The sequence below is a fragment of the Mus musculus genome, chromosome 12 (genome assembly GCF_000001635.26).
Source record: "Mus musculus strain C57BL/6J chromosome 12, GRCm38.p6 C57BL/6J".
Classification (NCBI taxonomy): Eukaryota; Metazoa; Chordata; class Mammalia; order Rodentia; family Muridae; genus Mus; species Mus musculus.
This window is the reverse complement of record NC_000078.6, coordinates 12946048-12961230: the sequence shown is the minus strand read 5'-3', so window position 1 is coordinate 12961230 and position 15183 is coordinate 12946048. Positions and strand designations below refer to the sequence as shown.

The following is a 15183-nucleotide window of genomic DNA, read 5'->3' as shown; positions in this document are numbered from 1 at the left end:
GAGAAGTCAGTCCCGGGGCTCAGCGCTATCCCAGACCCTGGGCAAAATGCGAGACAGGGTGTGCGAACATTTTGCCAGGAGCTTGGAAGATGACTGGGTAGACCCCCCACAGACTGACTCTGAGGGAAAGTACAGTGAATCTTTTGTCTGATACGATCTATGCAGACTACTGAAGGCATGTTTAAGCTCCAAGGGCCCAAGTGTGTGTGGCCAACCGGAAGTCGGCACCAGGGGCTGGCAACATCTTGTCTTATAGACTGAAGATCAGGGAGGTTAAAAAACTGAAGCTCCATTTTCCAGCCCCTGAAGCAAGACTTTAACCCCCTATGCATCTACATCTCTAAGTGGGTTTTTTTTTTTAAGAATTCTGTTGATAGATATTATATAATCACATTGTTTAAATATTTGAGATGGTGATTGCACCTCCATTCCACGTTAATTGCTACTTCTGTGAACATGTCAGATGCTCTCAGGCAAAATTAATTAGGGCCAAACAATTGATTGATGGCCTTTAAAAAGCCAAACCCTCCTTCTGAAACGAAACAGTTTTATAATCCGACTGCAAAGTGAATTAAAAAAAAAAAAAAAGAATTTATCAACTCAAGGATAAACTCCCAAAGGCCACTGAAAGTGTTTTCAGCAATTGAACAAAAACAAAAACAAAAACTAACTAACTAACTAACTAACTCAAAAAACAAAACCTACCAGTGGGAATAAATTTAAACTTAGTCCAACCTCCTGAGACAGAATTCTTCCTGTAGAGTCAGGGGGTTCATGCCTCAAACTGTATGATTGACAGGTTCGACACATCTGTTAAGATGTGTCCCCTTATTGCTGGTTTTATTCTCATTGGCCCCAAATTCTTTCTTTAGTTGTAGATTCCTGTCCTTTCCTCTTGTCAATTTCTGCAGTAAACTTCTGTTTCTGACCTGAAGAGTCTTTTGTGAAGCGAATCCTTGTGGCTCAGAGAGTAAACACACCCAGAAAGCCTAGCTGTTCCCCAGGGATCATATTAGGATGACGCTCCTGGGATGCGTAGAGTTGTGAGGGTTGATATTACCAACTTGGTAGGTTCTAGAAGCATCTATGAGACCCATCTCTGGGCCTGTGACAGAGTTTCTAAGTTGAGTTCATTGTGGCGGGAAGAGCCACCTTGAGTATGAGTGGCGTCATTCCATGGGCTGTGGTCCTAGCTGAATGGGAAGAAGAAAGCCCAACTGAACCCCAACATTCATTTCTATCTGCTTCCTGACTCTGGATACAATGAGACCAGCCACCTCATACTCAAACTGTGAGCTAAAATAAACTCTTCTTCCTCAAGATATTTATGTCAAGTACAACGAGGGAAATAATGTTATGTCATATCAACGAGAGAAATAACTAACACAACAGCTAACTTTGTTATTTGCATAAAATAAAACAAGTTTCGGAGCATTGTCTTTGGGAGGCCTTCCTTGATTGGACAGATGAGTATCCATCTAAGACCACCAAGAAAATTCGTGCACAATGTTAAAGGGTTTTTTATTCATTAATTTATTAACTTTTTCGTCCTAATCACAGCTCCATCTCCCTCTTTTCCACCCAGTTCCTCCCTCTTTCCTTCCCTTCTCCCCTTCCCCTCTTTCTCCTCAAGAAGGAAAGACCTCCCACAGATATCAACCTGTCTTGGCATATCAAGTTGCAGTAGAACTAGGTGTATCTTCTTCTGTAAAAGTCAGATTGCTTGTGGGATGCTGTGGTGGTTTGAATATGCTTGGCCCAGGTAACAGCACTATTAGGAGGTATAGCCTTGTTGGAGTAGGTGTGGCCTGTTGGAAGAGTTGTGTCATTATGGACATGAACTTTAAGACCCTTGTCCTAACTGCCTGGAAGCTAGTCTTTTCTTAGCAACATTCAGATAAAGATGTAGTACCCTTGGCTCCTCCTATACCATGTTTTTGCCTTGATGATAATGGACTGAACCTCTGAACCTGTAAGCCAGACCTAATTAAAGGTTGTCCTAATAAGAGTTGCCTTGGTCATGGTGTCTGTTCACAGCAGTAAAACCCTAAGACAGAAACGAGGACAGGCCATTGTAAATTAGAAGCCACTGTGGACTACATAGTGAGTTCCAGGCCAATATAAGTAACAGAGACACTATCTCAAAACAAAGCAAAATCAGATTGCATGTTATAAACACATATTTAATTGTGTGCATGAGGTTGAATAGAAGATTGTCCTGGATTTGGATTCTAATTGTGCTGTTTATTAACACGGAGTTCTTGGGTTATAGTTTCCTCTGATAGAAAATGAGTATGAAAATAATAAACCCAGCACACTGGAGTGAAGACTAAGTGAGAACGGCCATATTTAGCCACGTGGAAATGGATGGATGAAGATGTAAATTCAATTTAAATGAGAGCTAACTTATTCAGCAAGTTAAACATGAAGAACAGATATAAACAGGGCTGACAAAATGTCTCAGTGGGTAAAGGCACTTCCTGCTCGCCTGATGACCTGAGTTTGCTCCCTGGGAAACATACAGTGGAGAAAAAGAACAACAGACTGAAGAAAGTTATCCTCTGATTTCTACATGCATGTTATGGCATGCCAGCACCCACACACATACATACAAAGCAGAATACAAGATATGCAATAACCTTTTTAAAAATAGACATAAACAGTTATAATTAAGATATATCTCAAGGCCATATGTTTTAAGTGTCTGTTGAGCTTACAATTTTTTTAATTTAAAATCCAGTATTCAGTTAAGGATATGATGCAGTTGGAAGAATGTTTGTCTGGCAGTATGAAGCCAAGGCTCCCATTCCCAGCATTTAGTGAATTATATCAGGTGGTACGTGGTACTTGAAAGATGGAAGAAGGAGGATTAAAGCTTCTCTCTGCTACATAGACCATTCAAAGCTAGCTTGGTTTACACAAGACTCTGTCTCAAAGATATAAGACAGTTGTGCTATGGAGGCAGGAAGATGTGAGTTCAGTTTTATCAAGACACTATTTCTAAAAGCAAATGGACAAGGAAGTAAACACTCCCCTTGTAGAGCCTGTCTTAAAGAGAGTTTTTAAAGAAGTCAAGCTGTGGAATTTGATTGAAATTTTTAACCTGAGTTCTGAGTTTCTCATCTCTGAAGGATGGCAGATAGTGGATAACATGTGGGAAAATAATCTGAATAACACAATTTAGAGCATGAGGAACAAGCAGGGATATTTTTGTGGAGTTAACACTCTACAGTTACAAGTGGGTATCAGGTCTACTAGTCGACACCAATCATGCGTACGACAAGGAAGGAGCCCATTATTGTCCCAGGATCCTGTCATCTCCAGCATCTTCCAGTATTCTCTGCAGTTTAGTGTTCACTCTCACACCTTCACACAAAGGGCTCTCAGGACCTCCTTGCAGAGGATCCAGCCCTGACTGTCTTCAGTGGCTTTTTGGAACCTTGATGCAAGTGTCCATGACCCCTTCACTCTTGCATTATCAAAGCCTCCATAACATTACCCTGTGGGAGACCTTACCAGGTGTCTTAGTCAGGGTTTCTATTCCTGTACAAACATCATGACCAAGAAGCAAGTTGGGGAGGAAGGGGTTTATTCAGCTTAAACTTCCATACTGCTGTTGATCACCAAAGAATGCAGGACTGGAACTCAAGCAGGTCAGGAAGCAGGAGCTGATGCAGAGGCCATGGAGGGATGTTACTTACTGGCTTGCCTCCCTGGCTTGCTCAGCCTGCTCTCTTATAGAACCAAGACTACCAGCCCAGAGATGGCACCACCCACAAGGGGACCTCCCCTCTTGATCACTAATTGAGAAAATGCCTTACAGTTGGATCTCATGGAGGCATTTCCTCAACTGAAGCTCCTTTCTCGTAATAACCCCAGCTGTGTCAAGTTGACACAAAACTAGCCAGTACACCAGGCTCTACTGGATGCTCAAGGTGCACCATGTTCTCCAGAACCAGGGCTGTAGAGGTCTTCGTGGCTCTGAGGCTAACCCTGAGTAATGCTTTCCTAGATGGTTATTTTTTAACAGAGAAGCCCTATGGTAGAAGTCTCAGTTTGGGCTCTCTCTTTTGAAATCTATTTGTATTTTTAAAGTTAGAGTGTCACGGGCTGGAATGATGGCTCAAGAACACTGGCTGCTATTCCAGAGATCCTGAGTTCAATTCCCAGCAACCACATGGTGGCTCATAACTATCTATATTGAAATATGGTATCCTCTTCTGGCCTACAGATATGCATGTAAGCAAAACACATGATAAATCTTTTTTTAAAATGTGGATAATGTCTTATCCTTGGGGCACCTTTCCTGTTGTGCAGGAAAGAGCTGAAGATATCACTTTAATGGTACTAATCTCTTCAACAAACACATCGGCTTTTTCTGTCCCCTTCTTGGCCTCAATCTCACACTTGCTAACACCTCTCTCTTCATTGAATGGCACATTTTCATGTCTTTCTGCTCTCTCGTTGCAGAACTGAGAAAGACTAGTGAGAAGTAATCATGCCACAGCTGTAAAGCTATGCTGTTTTAAAATTTCCTCCACCAAAAAAATTTAGTCCATTGTTTTATACACACAGACACACACACAGACACACACACACACACACACACACACACACACACGTCTCCTTCAAATACTCAGGACACAGACCAAGTGAAGCCATAGTCTTTGCTAGACTATAATGTGAATGCCTGATAGTCCACTCATTCATGATAGGGTTCTTGTTGCTCCCCCTCCCCTGAAACCCATGAGCCGAGCTTCTTCTCTTTGTTTTTTCCTTGCCATTTCAGTCTTCTGACCCCTCACTATGGTGACTCATTAAGTGCTATTTACAGAATTCCATAGCTTCCCTAGTCCACATCTCCAAATCCCACGTTCCTCCTATAAACCAATGGCCTACGAACAGCATAGGTTTATCACATTAACAGCCTCGCTTCCCAGCACCAGTATTCTGGGTTACTCAATTCTCATTGTTGTGACCAGAAAAGATCCAATACAAGGGAAGAAAGACTGGTTTTGCCTTACAGTTCTAAGGCAGCCAGCCTTTCATGGTAGGGAAGGTCCAGCATGAGGTGTCTGTTCACATTTCCTCCTCAACCTGAAAGCAGAGAGAGATGAATTCTGCTGCTCTGCTCTCTCCTCCTTTTCATTCAGTGCAGGGCCCAACCCCACCAATGCTGCTGTCTACATTCAGGGCGGATCATGCCTCTCCTGTAGAAACACGCTCAGTCACACTCAGAGATGAGTTTTCATGTGGTTCTAAGTCTAACAAAGCAGATTTACATCACAGGTTCTATATTTGGCAGATACCTGCAGCTTCCCTTGGCAGGTATAGAATGTTGTCACCTCTGTCTTCTGGGGTCTCCCTTGCAGGTTCAGTTTTCCTCTTAAAGTCCCATGCATCCCTCCACTGCAGCTGCTAGTAGAGATTCCAACCTTACAATTCACGTCCCTTCAAATCTTAGCAGAAGCTGGCATGGCCTCGTTACAGTCGAATTCTGTGTACCTACAAAACTGGCCATGGTATTGTCATGTGGATCACAACAGGGTCTTCCACCAGAGCAAGCTGCATATTAGGCCACCTGAATCATGTAGGCTCTAAGTGTTTTGGAGGCTGACCACAGAGAGAGAAATCTTAAGCCAATGCTGGATTCCTGGACTCCTTTGAACACTTCTCTGTCACCAATGGAAATTATAAAACTAAATCAGCTCCACCCCCTGTGTTAATATAGTGTCATTCTTTCTTTTTTTTTTTTTTTTTTTTTTTTGTATTTTTGAGACAGGGTTTCTCTGTATAGCTCTGGCTGTCCTGGACCTCACTTTGTAGACCAGGCTGGCCTTGAACTCAGAAATCAGCCTGTCTCTGCCTCCCAAGTGCTGGGATTAAAGGCATGCGCCACCACCACCCGGCAATATAGTGTCTTAGTTACTTTTCGAATGACAAAACCCCATGGCCACGGAAATGTATAAAAGAAAATTAGGGACTCACAGTTCCAGAGGCTTAGAGTCTATGACCATCATGGCGAGGAGCTTGGGGGTTGGTATGCAGGTATAGGACTGGAGCAGCAGCTGAGAGCTTACATGTAATACACAAGCCTGAGACAGACATGGGGGGGGGGGGGACAGACACAGAGAACACTCACCTGAAATCATGTGGGCTTTTGAACTCTCAAAGCCCATTCCCAGTAAGACAGCTCCTCCACCAAGACCACACCTCCCAGTCCTCAAATAGTTCCATGAGCTGGTGAAGTGTGCCTTTAAGAACTCAGCCTGTGGGGCCATTCTCATTTAAACTTCATATATGTGGTTTCTGAGATGCTCTCAGGCACTGCTTCAGTTAGCCCGTGCCAAGCCCATGGCCTCTTTTTGTTAGCAACAGCAACCACAACACATGACTGCACCATGTCCATTTCAACTCCGTCTGCTTTTGAGACTTTTGGCGCCTGACTAAAGGCACTGGAAATACCTCTGTAGCAGTCAAATTTTATTGTCTTGAAAGATCCTCTGCCTGGAAACGCACTGATGGACTTTAAATTTAGCCTCCAGAAAAGTCTTGGGGCATTGATTATACACCTTCAGATTCTTCAGCACATCATAAGAAGGATGGGCTCCATTGCTATCCTTAGGAAAGTCCACATTGTCATCTAGAACCTCATCAGCACAAACTTAGTGGTCCACATTCTGTTGAGCTGTCCCACGGTTTGAGTAGGAATGTTCCCATAGGCTCACATATTTAAATATTTGGTCTCCCATTGGTAACAGTGTTTGGAAGGGTTTATTAAATCTGATCTTGATATAGGAAGTAGTCACTGGAGTTAAGTCTTGAGTGTCTGAGGCCTCAGGCTGCTTCCCGTTTGCTTTCTGTTTCCTGCTTACATTGAAAGCTGTGAGCACTCACCTTCCGACCCCTGCTTGCCACCATGTCTCCCTTCCCAGATAGGCTCTATCTTAGTTAGGGCTTTACTGCTGTGAACACACAGTATGACTAAGGCAACTCTTATAAGGACAATATCTAACTGGGGCTGGCATACAGGTTCAGAAGTTCAGTCCATTATCATCAAGGTGGGAACATGGCAACATCCAAGCAGGAATGGTGCAGGAGGAGCTGAGAGTTCTATATCTTCATCTGAAGGCTGTTAGCAGAATACTGACTTCCAGGCAGCTAGGATAAGCGTCTTAAAGTCACGCCCACAGTAACACACCTACAAGGCTATACCTCATAATAGTGCTACTCCCTGGGCCAAGGATATACAAACCATCACAGGCTCTTAACCCTCTGAAACTAGAAGTCACATAAACTCTTCCTTCTATATGTTGTCTTGGTCACGGTGTTTTATCATGGCAGCAGAAAAGTAACCAATAAAGAACCAAATAAATCAGCCATAAGACTCACTCACCCATCTACCAGCCTAGACTTCCTCTCGTCAGGTCTCCAAGAATCTGCAAACTCACATTCCCATTCCTCCACATCACAGACGGCGCTAACAGATCTACCTCTCAGCACAGTGTTTGCTGTTAGCTTTCTGTCACAGAAGAAAATGCCAGAGACAATCAACTTTATAGAGGGAAGGATTTCATTGGCTCATGGTGTTAGAGGCAGCAGTGGTGGTTCCATTAACTCTGCTTTTAGATTGTGGAGATGCCAGAAGACAATGGCAAGTAAGACAAATAGCATTGCTTACTTCATATGGAGAAAAATAGAAAGCGAAAAGGTACAGGGGGCCGGAGTCATCTTTTAGGAGGCTCAAGGACCTCCGAGATTCCTTATATTGTCAACTTTTCAGCAAGGCCATCTAGGAATAGTGCCATCAAACATGGTCATTTAGGAGACATTCAACCATAATACTTATGTTGAAATTTAATCCATATTATGAGCTATTAAGAAGTAAAACCATGGCCGGGCAGTGGTGGCACACGCCTTTAGTCCCTGCACTTGCTAGGTAGTGCCAGATGGATCTCTGAATTTGAGGACAGCCTTGTCTCCAGAGCGAGTTCCAGGACAGCCAAGATTATACAGAGAGACTTTCTCTCAAAAAGAAGAAGAGGAGGAGGAGGAGGAGGAAGAGGAGGAGGAAGAGGAGGAAGCAAAAGGAACAAAAATGATATGGGATTTTTAAGAGGTAACTAGAGTTCTAGACACAAGAATGGATTGATCTACTGATGGATTAACGGGTTGATGAGGGGGTTAATAGATTATAACAATTAATTTTGCTGGGCTTCCTGACCACTCACTGTTTCTCTTAGCTCATTATGTCCTTCAGCTCCTGAGGGTTTTACCAGCAGGAAGGTTTCAACAGATCTGGCCCTTCCATCTTGGAAGAAAGCCATGAGGGAAAGTCAGTATGTTCTTTATTACATAAAGTATTTTGCTTCAGGTGTTTTGTTATGGAAACCCAAAATGGACAAGTACCTTTGACTCATGAATCCCATCTCCCCTCTGTGGTATGAAAGCATGTGTGTGTGTGTGTGTGTGTGTGTGTGTGTGTGTGTGTGTGTGTGAAATGGGAGTCATCTTTCCCACCTATGAACCAGGAAACTGAGGCCAAGAGACATTAAGTGGTTCATGCATGATTCTTCAGCCAGGCAGTGGTGGCGCACGCCTTTAATCCCAGTACTTGGGAGGCAGAAGCAGGTGGATTTCTGAGTTCAAGACCAGCCTGGTCTACAGAGTAAGTTCCAGGACAGCCAGGGCTATACAGAGAAACCCTATCTCAAAAAACAAACAAACAAGACTCCAACCTAGGCTTGAAGAACTCCAGTTCATCCGTCTCCAGCTTTGTGTTACCATCCTTACACTTTATGTTTCTTGTTCCAGGTCTAAAGTTACTTGGGTTCCTGGACAAGCTAAGAGGGAGAAGGGCAGCCCAGGAAGAGGACATGTCTGGAGGAAGGATTCCTAACCATTGTTTTAAAAGGGAACCAGAGATGGCTCAACAGTTAAGAGCACCGATTGCTCTTCCAAAGGTCCTGAGTTCAAATCCCAGCAACCACATGGTGGGTCACAACCATCTGTAATGAGATCTGATGCCCTCCTCTGGTGTGTCTGAAGTCAGCTACAGTGTACTTAGATATAATAATAAATAAATCTTAAAAAAAAAAAAAAGGACCCATTGTAGAAGGGTCACCGCAGTCCCAGCTGCCTGCTCCCGACATGGGCTTCTTGATAACCCCGTGGAAGGGCTACAGGGGAAGGATGTAGCCAAAACTTGGGGAGTTTCTAGTATAAACAAATCATGGGATTTGGTCCATGCCACATATCCCAGAAGTAAGCGTGATGATCCAAGATCCCAGGGCTGGGCTTTGCCCACCCACCATTTGCTTCTGCAGCTGTGATGGAAAATGCAAAGTCAGGGTGCAGAGGGCTCCAGTGTTCAGAATTGCAGCTCCTGCTAAAGGAGCTACATTTTCATGAAGCCAGTAACACAGACAACAAAGGCTTAAGATTTGAAAGAAGAGACAGCAAGTCTGGAGAAGGGAGGCTATGTGGCTTCTAGGAGAGCCTCAGGCTGAGCTCTGAGGAAAGAATTTGAAAGAGCAGAGAAGAAAGGGAAAGGGTTACTGGGCCAGAAGCAGCTGTTTCTAGAAATGAGCTGATAGAATCACTGATAATTATCATCAGTCCTGAGCTAAACTCAGAAAACAACTGAAAGATCCCCGGGCAGGTTCTATTTTACCCAGTTCCTTCTAAGGGCCAGGGTGAACCCTGCAGTGAAGGGGGCCTACATCTACCCTAGGAAGAAAGTGAAATCCGCAAGAGGCTTTGGGTGAGACTGGACATCTAACATCCTGACCACTGGAGAAGAAGCTCTAAAAATAGTAGCAGGCAAAGCTGGCCAGGCCACCATCCTGCAAAGACACCTGGGAAATCATCCCACAAAGAACAAAGGTAGAGGAAGACTGCTTCTCCCAGGAGATTTTGAGAAAGTGGTTGGACAGCCAGATCTGGAATCAGAATTCCCTGTAGCCCTCTGGAGTCTCCAGATGAGAATGGTACCCCAAAGACAAACAAAAGGGATGCCTGATGTGCTCCACACATTTGGGGAGCCTGAAAGGGCTATAACACTCCACCCCACCCCCAGAGCTGCCAGTCTTTTAAGAGAATGGGGGGTTATAGAATTTCCAACCCTGCAACAAAATTGTAGTCTATCCACTTAGCTTTCCACAGTGCATAATACTTACTCCCTTCGTCTCAGTTCTCTTCCCAAATGTCTGGAATGTTCTTAGGTTGAGAGAAGGCTTCACTGTGTGTCAAGTCTGGATGTCTCTTGAAGCTGCCATCCAGGAAACAGATAGCCCTTGAGTCCACAGCTTGCAGGACTCTCCCGTTTTTTTTCAATCAGTAAACTGGTAGCACTGAAAGAAGAAAAGGCTGGCTAGGTCTTGTTAGTATCACTTGCTTTTTTATTATTCCTTTCGTCCTCTGAAGCCTGCATGACTAAGTCTATGAGATAAACTGATTCTAGTTCAATTTGCCTGCCCATCACTACGTGCTTGGGAGAATCACAAGATCAAAACATGAACATCCAACAACCTAATGAAATTCTGAAGCCTACAGACTCTTCCTAGGGGAGAGAGGAAGTATTCAACTTGGTAGAAAATAAATGATGGGTGAGGGAACAGGAGGATGAAAGGGCCTGATGAACAGGTGAGCGCCTATGACTCCGTGGGGTGGAGGTGATGTTCTGGATTATCTAACCCAATCTCCCTCATAATGTTGTTCCGGGACAATCGAATTCATCCAGAAGGATCTTGCCCAAGGTAGGTAAAGGGGATTCAGAGAAAACTTTTCTATGCTTTGGTGCTATGAGATAGGAGAGCAAAGAAAAATCACGAAGACTTTGGTCAGCAAGCCAAATGCCACATTTGAGGGTGTCTTGTCCTCAACCCAATTCTAAAGGGACCCTTGTGTTACTGTGCCCAAGAAGTTGGAATTTCCCCCAGGAGTTTCACTTTAGGGGAAGAAAAAGCCTTGAGTCCTGGTTCCAGCCAGAGAGGGAGCTTGCCTTCAGGGAAGTGATTGTCCAGATCTCACAGAGTTCTTGCAAATTGATATTACAGCACCTTGCAAGAGAAAATGGAGCTGAGACAATGCTGCCTCAAAGGTGGGTGGGAAAGACCAGGACTCTTGTGTCACAAATACCTGTTTCCTTTCATTTAGTCCTATACCTGTCTGGACATCGAAGATGAACTGAGGGCCTGGGATGGGGAAGGGGGTGGGGGGTCATTGAACCCCTTTATATTTGTTTCTCTCTCTGATGTGATCACATTGAATGCACCTCTGTTTTCCACCATTGATTGCTAGGCTGCATCATTGGTCTATTGAGGACGAGTAGTCAACTCTTGCTTGTTAACGGCTGCCTTACAACTATGATTAGAACGAGCATTTAAAATGGTGTTACGGGGCTGGAGAGATGGCTCAGAGTTAAGAGTACTGACTGCTCTTCCAGGGGTCCTGAGTTGCTCTCCCAGAAACCACATGGTGGCTCACAACCATCTGTAATGGGATCTGTCTGGTGTGTCTGAAGACAGCTACAGTGTACTCATATAAATAAATAAAAAAAAGAAATTAAAAAGAAAAAACTTTAAAAATACACATTAAAAAAAAAAAGATAAAATGGTGTTACCACCCTTTCCCAGTGCCCTTTTCCGATGGTGGCGCTGCATGGTGAAAAGCTTGAGTTAGTACTTGTAGCTATGCTGTCCAAGGATCCGCTGCAATCCGTGCAGGTCTTCGGACACAAGAAGACAGTCACTGCTGTGGCCCACTGCAAATGAGGAAACGGGCTCATCAACGTGAATGGATGAAGCCTCTAAGAAGGAGATCAAAGATAGCCTCATTCAGTATGATCGGACCATTCTTGTAGCTGACCTCCAGTCGCTGCGAATCCAAAAAGGTTGGAGGTCCTGGTGCCCGTGCTTGATACCAAAAATCCTACCAATAAGCCCATCCCAAGGACCAGGGTTTGTTTACCTCTGTAATGCACATCCTAGGATTTTTTTTTTAAATGACATTACCGATACAACCCCTCAGCCACACACTCACCCTTGGCTAAACTCTCTCGGTGCTAGCTTTGAAATTTCCTCCAGCCTCCAATGGCAAAATACATGCACCTAGTTTGGTGGGGCACCTCAAATATTATAAACTTCATTCGGCTGTGGTGGTCAGCTTGTGATTCAAATTCAACTACCACCTAATTTGTCTCATCTCAGCCTCTCTGAACCCTTCAGAGAGTTCAGTGGCAGGTAGTCAGGAAGAGTAACAGCAAATCTGGGTAGGAAAACATAGACTTAAGGGTAGTTTAGGCCGGGCGTGGTGGCGCACACCTTTAATCCCAGCACTTGGGAGGCAGAGGCAGGTGGATTTCTGAGTTCGAGGCCAGCCTGGTCTACAGAGCGAGTTCCAGGACAGCCAGGGCTATACAGAGAAATCCTGTCCCGAAAAACAGAGAGAGAGAGAGAGAGAGAGAGAGAGAGAGAGAGAGAGAGAGAGAGAGAGAGAAGAGAAGAGAAGAGAAGAGAGTCACCACCACCACCCAATCCCGAATGTTATTCTAATCAAAACAAACAAAACAGAACAAGCAACTTTGGGGGAGAATGGGTTTATTTTAGCTCACAAGCGCACGTTACAGTTCACTCTACGGCAGGGAAGTCAAGGCAGCAAGAAGTTCAAAGGGCTGGTCCATCCACAGTCAGGAGCAGAGGGCGAATGAAGTATACTCGACATTCCGTTCACTGTTTCCACTCGAATACAGCTCAGAACCCAATCCCAGAGAATGGTACCACCCACAGTGGTCGAGGTCTTCCCACATCAATTGAGGCAGTCACTCACAGACATACCCACAGGCCAACGTGACCTAGACAATCTCTCATCAAGACTCCCTGCCCAGATGATTCTAGGTTGTGTCTAGTTGATAATTAATCTCACCATCATAGGTATTAGAGATAGATGTAAATACACATCTATCTCAAATGCCAGACACGCTGGTCCATCCTTTGATCCTTTTCCTTATAATTTTGATTATATTTATTTCGTTTGGGTATGCTGCAGGGGTCTGTGTATGCCAGGGCACATCCTTGGAGGTCAGAGGGTGACTTACAGGAATTCTTTCTCTCTTTCCACCATGTGGATCCTGAGATGAAACTCAGTTGGCAGGTGTGGCGGCAATCCACTGAGCCCTTTCAGCAATCTCTCTTACCTTCTCCTGTTCTCATAGTTTCAAAGTCATTGTCTACGGTAGGTAACATGTTTTCTTTTTAGTGACTGTACATTAAATTCTTTAGTATATTATACATGCTTCTTTTAAAATAACAGTAGTAGTTATTATTACTTATACGGGATCCCCTGGAAATGGAGTTACAGGCAGCTCTAAGACACTGTGTGGGACTAGGAAACGATCCTAGTTCCTCTGGGAAAGCAGCCAAATGGTCTTAACAGCTGAGCCATCTCTCCAGCCCTACATGTGCTTTCTGATTTAGGTGGCATGTGTACCCCAACAAAACCACTACAAGTTGAGTTTCTTGTCTGTTTGTTTTTCAAGTGTATTTAAAGCGCTTAACCTTGGCTAGGAGCAACTTAATAATGGAGCATGTATTTACTTAGCATGAAGAAGACCCTTGGGTCCAATTCCTGGCATCAAAAAATATATATGTATGATATGCCGATATATATATATATATATATATATATATATATATATATATATATATATACATACACATATATATATACACACACTTAAAAACAAATAAGCATACCTCAAAATCTAGCAAGCAGCATAGCCTGGCAGCACAGTGCAGTGTAGAGTATCTGGTGTTTATCCTCAAGACTGTAAGGCTTACTAGAGAGTATAGCTTGCTATCTCTGCCCAGTGCTGTTGAAAGAGTACCATATGTTGTTGGTTCTGAGAAAGTATTATTATTGGAGGGGGTAGGGGTGTCACTCATGCTACAGCATGCCTGTGAAAGTCAAAAGACAATTTTGTGGCAGTCAGTTCTCCTCTTCCACCGTGCAGGTCCCAGAGAACCAACTCAGGGTGCTGTGCTTGGTAGCAAGTACCTTTATCCAATAAGCCATCCTGCTGGCGTGTGTGTGTGTGTGTGTGTGTGTGTGTGTGTGTGTGTGTGTGTGTGTGTGTGTTTTGGTGGCATTGGTTGGGGGGGGGGGGTGTATCTTTGTTTTGAGATAGGATTTTGCTACACCACCAAGGCAAGCCTTCAACTTCTATATGTAACCTAGGTTGGCCTGATTAGTTAGCTCAGGCTAATACCAAATTTGCATTTCTTTAGACTCAGCCACAATAGCACTAGGATCACAGGCAACACACCCTGCTTGTTGATTGGCACTAACAAGTCTTACAGTGTTTTTGCTATTGACAACCTTGAAGCAGTACGTATTCTTGGTGATTTGTCTTAATCTCTCTCTCTCTCTCTCTTTCTCTCTCTCTCTCTCCCTCCATCCATCCTTCCCTCTCCCTCTCTCTGTCCCTCTCTCTGTCCCTCTCTCTGTCCCTCTCTCCCTCCCTCCTTTCTTCCCTCCCTTCACCCAGGGTATGACTTAGTCTGTAAACCACTCTAGTCTCAATTTATGTAAATCTACCTTCTTTGGCCCCCGATGTTGAGTGTTGGGATTAAAGATGAATGTCACTAATGGAGTCTCAGTTTGGTTGTTGTTGTGGTTGTGGTTTTGGTGTGGTTTTGTTTTTGTTTGTTTGTTTGTTTGTTTGTTTGAGACAGGATCTTGCTAAAGACACCACATTAGCCTCAATTTTGTAAATCTTCCCAATTCTCCCTCCCAAGTGTTGATGTTTACAGATATGCTCTGTTATCTTCAGGAGTTTTAAAAACTATTTTACATTGCACACTTATTTATTTTAAGGACTGGGTGAGATCATAGGACAGCTTTAAGCAGATGATTCTCTCCTTCCACTAAATGAGACCCAGGGATCAAACTCAAGTTGCCAGGTTTGGCCACAGGTTCCTTTACCCACTAAAGACATTTCAGCAGCTCTTGCTTTATTATCTCTTTTTGGGTGATTCTAGAATGGAATTCTTTCTACTTTTGGGACAGAAGCAGCAGTGGTGTATGAAAGTGTTCGTATCTCTCACTCTCCAGCCTCACCACCGTTTTGAGGCAATCTGCTAGACTGAATTGTTAATCTCCCTGAGATTTAATTTGGATTGTCCC

At 43.9% G+C, this 15183-nt stretch overlaps 1 pseudogene; it reads left to right on the top strand.

Annotated features, from left to right (window-relative positions):
• Nucleotides 1-11645: 11645 nt before the first annotated feature.
• Nucleotides 11646-11941, top strand: Gm48201 (annotated as a pseudogene).
• The last annotated feature ends 3242 nt before the right edge of the window (nucleotides 11942-15183 follow it).